The following is a 6,343-nucleotide window of genomic DNA, read 5'->3' as shown; positions in this document are numbered from 1 at the left end:
TTAACTATTACTACTTCTCCAGTGCTCATTCAGCACAGGGACCAAAGTTCTGTAGCCGTACAGTTAATTTTTAGGTGCTCTAATTTTAGAGCGTAGCTAGGCAGCTATACCCTGACTTGCTGCCAACAGCCAAAATCTGGCTTTGCTCAGTGACCTGCATAAATCTTCCTATCTGTCTGGTGGGGAAAAGTGAGGGTGGGGCTTCTTTTTAAAAATTTATTTATGCATTTTATTTTGTTTTTAATGCCCTCCAGCACAAAGCTCGCTGTGAAGTCTCTCTTGCAGTTTTTGGCCTGAACTTTGCTTCCACTTGTGAAAAAAAAGAGGTGTAAGTGCAGCTTAAAAGGACAAGAAATGGCTACATTTCAAAACCTCTGTAATGTTAAATAACTTTTAACTCCGTGAACCAAAAAGCAAGCGCTATGAAAATAGCTGATTCCAGCTTTGGGCTCCAAAGTGGTTGTACCTTTAACCAGCGAGTTGCAGAAGACATACTCTTTGCCCCAATACTACCAAAAAAATAGTGACTGTGTCTACCTTGAGCAGGAGAAGGGGGTTTGCAGCGTTGATGCTCCTACCCCAGGCTGCACCTAAAATATGGTGAGCCATCAGAAAGGATACAGGACCAGCATCCTACAGGTGGACAGAACTGTGGGACGCACACTGGGGTTTGATCCTCTGCTCTTCCCTTCCCTAGAGCAATGGATCGCTCTTCACTCAAATTTGCTCTTAACCCAGTCTGGGATGAATGCAAGCTTTGCCACGCTTGTTCTTTCTTTGTTTCTTTCTTTCCTGGGGATGTCCAGGTGAAAAAGTCCCAGGGATGTGTTGATGCATGCCAGAGGTGCCCCTACTACGTGCAGAAATTCCTCTGGAGGAAAGGCTTTGCAAGGCTCTCCCTTGCAAACATCCCCTTCCTAAGCAAATTCTTTGAAGGCCAAAACTGATAAATACCTGCGAGATAACAGCTCGGCGTGACACCGAGGTCTGGGGAGGGTGTAAAGCACGACTTGGCTGAAAACCAAGCTGTGAGGTGGGGACTTGGACAAGTCTTTGGCCACATGAGGTGGACCCAGCTCCAGATGCAAAGGCCAATCAGTGCAATGACCATGGTGGTGCTCTGTCTGTAGTTATCTCAGTAGGACCTCTGCTGAGCTCCCCCAGGGACGAAGGCATTGCTCTCTGCTCACTCAGCTCTTCCTGGCTCCGGACATGGTGGTGGATGTCTTTGCACCCTGGTGAAATATGAGCTGGCATCACTGGACCGTGCAGATGGCCTTGCCCAGAGTGACTTTATCCATCTGTAACACGTTGTCCTGTTATGCTCCAGTTAGGAAGCGTCTGATCCATGGTTGTTGTCTGTGGAATGAGCGATGGGCCATGAAGAGTTTGTTGGTGGATTCAGACGTACCCCAGCTGGCACTTATTCTGCATGTCTGAAATGTGGATGGTTCCTGCCTATATGGAAAAGACTTCTCTGAGGGCAAAGCATTGGAAAGCACCAGTCTGGGCTCCTAAAATCATAACACCTAATTCAAAAGCATGGACAGAAATTAGAGTCCAGGCACTGCTGCTCACCTGGGGTGACAAAACACTTCTTCCCCTAACATTAATGAACAGGACCTGCGGGATCCTACCAGAAGCCATAGACGGGAAGCAGGAGGGAGCTTTGAAGCTGATGATTTCAAGGAAAGGGATGAAGGACCAAGCATGAAATTCCTACAACCACCTACATCTGCAATGCTTCTCCAGAAGGATATGGCAGCTTAGCTCCCCAGCAAGCTTGTGCCTCAGTTTCCCTCTCCATACCCAGGGCTTACACGGCTTTTGGGTTTATCTGAGGGTGGTGAGATGCAGACCCAGGTTGCCCAAAGAAGCTGTGGCTGCCCCATCCCTGGAGGTGTTCCAGGCCAGGTTGGACGGGGCTTGGAGCAACCTGGTCTAGTGGGATCTTTAAGGTCCCTTCCAAACCAAACCATTCCATGATTCTACATTTATTTGTAGGTCTGTAGAGAAGTGGGTGACATGTGGGGATGTGGGAACACACCTCTTTTCCCTTAGCTCAAAATTCAGGTCCATTGCTCGGGAGATGTATAATCCAACAGCACACTTCCATAAATACAACCTGGACTGTGAACGGTTCCCATTGAGCCAGGAAAAAGGGTGGAGGGAAAGACGAACCTTCCCGTGACTTTCTGCTACCTCTGTACAAAATGCTAAAAATACCCCCTGGGAGGTGATGGATGGACATTCGTCAAGGCGGGCGCAGATGACCATGCAGTGTTTCGCCAGCACCGCTGCTTGCGAGTGCCTCCCAAGTGGCACTCTGAGGCTCAGGTTACATTTTTGAGCTCATGTGAGGGGTTCCTGGGCTCCCATGGCTGAATTAACTGGCGAGGAAGAGGACACAAGGCCTTGGAAGGAGAGCAGAGAGCAGTGAGGACTATAGGTGGTACACAATGCAAAGTAAGCTTGGCCAAAGTCACATTTACAGCAGGTAGAAAAATAACTGCTGTGGGAGTGAGGAAGGGTCTTGTCGCTGTTTTGTCTGCTTGGCAATTCAGCAAAGCAAATCTTGCTGACTGGCTGACTCGGGTTCAAACTCCTCCTTAAATCCCAGCTCTTATCGTCTGGTTTGTCGTTTACACCGCTGACGATAAGACGTCCATCGCTTCTGGTGGGAGGGAATGATTACGGCTCAGAGGAAGATGCAGGGATGAAAGCAGAAGCGATCTGGAGGAACCCGTGGTCTGGTGGGAGGTCTTTGGTGGGGCGCAAAGTCCTCCTGCTCAACGCCAGGCTTTCCCCGCCCACGAGGATGCTCCTCACGCACCACAAGTGGTCTGCGATGAGAGCAGACCTTGTGTCCAACCTGAATCCAACCTGAATTCCTCACGCTGCAGGCATCAGAAGAAATACGCAGTGAACTGAACCAGATCGCGGCACCCAAGCTATGGTGTGTCCCACAGAGATGGTCCCACCATGTTCTCAGTGGGCTCTGGAGGAGAAATTAGGGAGAAAAGTTCCTTTTCAGATGCTGTGGTTGCAGTCGGTGCAGAGAGATGAGTGGATTAATGGACAACTCTGGCAGCTGTAAACCCTCTGTGTTTAAGGCTTGTGTCAGCCCTGGAAACAAAAATCTACTAAAAACAATACTTCCTGGAAAGAAAAAAAATAAAAAATCCATAAACAGAGGGTTAACCCCAGGCAGGGAAATGACTCTACATTTTTAAGTCAGAGAAGGAGAATTACAATGACAGATAAACTCAAGTTGAGTGCATGTGTCCCGTCATGCCAAATACAGGCACTTTTGTACAAGCAGCCAAAAACCCAGCCTCTGGGTGAAGACGCTGAACACCGACGCTTTGGAAATAGGGTGTTTTCTGCTGCTAAATAACCGTATAGAAGCAAAGCCACAGAGCTGCACACCGACGGCTGACTCAACGTGCTGCAAACCCACGCCGCGCCTTGAAACCGTTCTCAAGTCCCTGGATAGAAGCGGGAAGAGAAAAAGAAACGTGGCTTCAAAAGCTTTCTTTGATAGGCATCGCCCTAAAAATTCAGTACGTGCATTAAAAATATAGACGTGACTGCGTAAGGGTGCGTTGCTGCTTTGCTGTGAGATTCCACTGCTGCTGAAAAAGCCGAAATAAAGGAGTCTAAAGCTATTGTGGATTGTTCTTGGCTGCAGGGAGCTGGAAGACTGGCTCCTGCCCATGTTACTCTGTCCATAGCCCGTGTTTTTCAGGCTCAGGTGAAGTAATAGTAGGGTATTTGAAAGGACGTTGTTGTTCAAGAATAAGTGAGCCAGCCACGTGGGTTAATAATAGACAGGGTCGCGTAGCCCCCGCGCCAACGTAAGCACCCAGGAAAACAAGCCATGGGCATTTCCAAAACCAGCTATCGAACCACTATTTCTCGGTGAGGAAAAAAAAAAAAAATCATCGTGGGGAACAGAGACGAGATATTTCTAATCTGTTCTTTGGGACTGTTTTCTGATTTTTCAGTGAATGAGAAAGGGAAAAAAAAACCCCAAACAACCCAACTTGCAGGACAAGCACTGGTAAAATGAGTGAGGGGGGAGTCGGGGGGGAGCAGCCAGGTCCCTGCGGCTGCTCAGGTGTCATGAATCATAGAATCACAGAATCCTAGAATAGTTTGGGTTGGAAGGGACCTTAAAGATCATCTACTGCCAACCCCCTGCCCTGGGCAGGGACACCTCCCACCAGCCCAGGTGGCTCCAAGCCCCGTCCAACCTGGCCTTGAACCCCTCCAGGGATGGGGCATCCACAGCTTCTCTGGGCAACCTGGGCCAGGGGCTCACCCCCCTCACAGCCAAGAATTTCTGCCTGAGATCTCATCTAAATCTACCCCCTTTCAGTTTGAAGCCATTACCCGATTCCCAGGGCTCAGCCCTGTCGTCATGGCTCTGGGCTCAACTTTTGCTGCCTCCCAAGAAACGCAACGTCACAATTTTCGCACCCGCAAGTCAGGCGATGGAGATGCTGCTCACCCTCGGGCTTCGGCAGTACTGGGTCTACTCCTGCAGGTTGCAAAACTCCGTTGAGCGCTGAGGTTTGTTTTTACTATCAATTTTTTAAATTTTATTTTATTCATGCGTCCTTCCGGACTCCAACCCCACTGCAGCACACAGAAAAAAAAGATGACGATCAAGATTCAGAGAATTTGCACCCAAATTGTACGACAAAGTGGGTATAGGTCAATAGAAAGGTGATGGATCTGGATAGATGAAGGTCCCAGCACACTACCATTTTTCTCTCTCCCCATCTCATGCTGACACAACCTGGCAGTACAATTTTTTGCAGGTTTTTATTCTGATCGCAATAAGAAAAGCTACCCCAGTCCTTACTTCACTTGCAGATAACTCTATTCAAGTCGAGACGGGACACAGACAGGCAGGAGACCGTTCCCCTTTCACTCAGCAGTACTGGAGCGGTGATTTATTTCTGTTCTGGGCTCCCTTTTGGAGGTCTTATCCAAGAGCTGTTGGGCAAGACCCTTTCTTCAGACAGGCTCTTGCAATTTTCCATTTTTATACATATTTCAACAGGCCACTACAACTGTTGGAAGGCGGCCCTATGGCCAAACTGGGAACGAACAAGTCCTGGTGCCAGTTTGACTCAAAGAGATGGGTAAGGGAATGCTGCAAGGGACTGAGAAGGAAAATGAATCACTCTTTCACCTCTAAATCTCAGATTTAAGCTCTCCACAGCTGAAAATATGACTTTTTTTTTTTTTTTTTTTTTTTGCAAAACACACTGGTAGCCACATCTCTCCGGGCGAAAAAGTGGTTGTTGCGGTGGCATCCCCAGGGGCAGCAGGAAGAAACTGCTGGCTCAGCAAGGCAGGATCCTGCCCCCACCCTAAAACCAAGCAAAAGTTGAAGCATGTTTTGGGGTGTTTTGGTGGTGATTTCTGCCCGTCCTCCACATATGGGGAGCTCTACACCCTCGTTGCTTTCGATGGGTTTTTCCTTGAGGGATCTCAAGGTGCTGCTCAAACGCAGATGCTTTTTATTTTCTCCAAATTTCAGAAGATGAAACCGAGATTAGGAAACGGGTAGAGGTCTGATGCTTTGCCCCAGGGGTGAAGCAAAACCCCCCCTTTAACAACTGGGCCTGACATGACCCTGTTATAGAGAATCTGGTTTAATGTCATGGGAGCTGGGACAGACCCATCTGTTAAAATCTATAGAAATCTCTTGGCAAGTTAAAACCTTGATGCAAACCTAAATAACACCTCATTTCTTACGGATCTTGTGAGTAGATCCTTAAACATCTTGTTAGGAGAATATGAGGCGTGGTCAGTGGTTTGGGCATACCTGTAGGCTATCTTAATGAAAATGAAACTTAATGAAACTATTAAAGCTTCAGTTAATAAAATTTCTAAAATTTTCTCTTTTCTAACTTTTGTTTTACTTTCATGATGCTTTTAGGATCCCAGATCTCCCAAACCCTACCAGGGAAGCCAAAATCAGCCAAAAATGGAGTGGGAGAGCATCTGAGCGAGAAGAGGACCACCGTGTTTTAACATGCCCTTCAGTAGTGGGGGTTACGGGGGGGATTTTCCCCCACCTTGTGATGGGTGGGGAAGGAAACCAGGGAGGAAAACAGGGAGGAAAACACCTTGGAGAGGGTGTGGGGGTGTTGTCCTCCCCTCCAAATCCCCATCCCATAGAATCATGGAATGGTTTGGGTTGGAAGCAACTTTAAAGATCGTGGGCAGGGACACCTTCCGCTAGACCAGGTTGCTCAAAGCCTCATCCAACCTGGCCTTAAATGCAGCAAGATGCACCACCGGCGCCAAAAACTCCTCCACCACC

The sequence above is a fragment of the Rissa tridactyla genome, chromosome 1, assembly GCF_028500815.1.
Source record: "Rissa tridactyla isolate bRisTri1 chromosome 1, bRisTri1.patW.cur.20221130, whole genome shotgun sequence".
In the NCBI taxonomy this organism is placed as follows: Eukaryota; Metazoa; Chordata; class Aves; order Charadriiformes; family Laridae; genus Rissa; species Rissa tridactyla.
The sequence above is the reverse complement of the archived record's forward strand: the minus strand, read 5'-3'. Positions refer to the sequence as shown.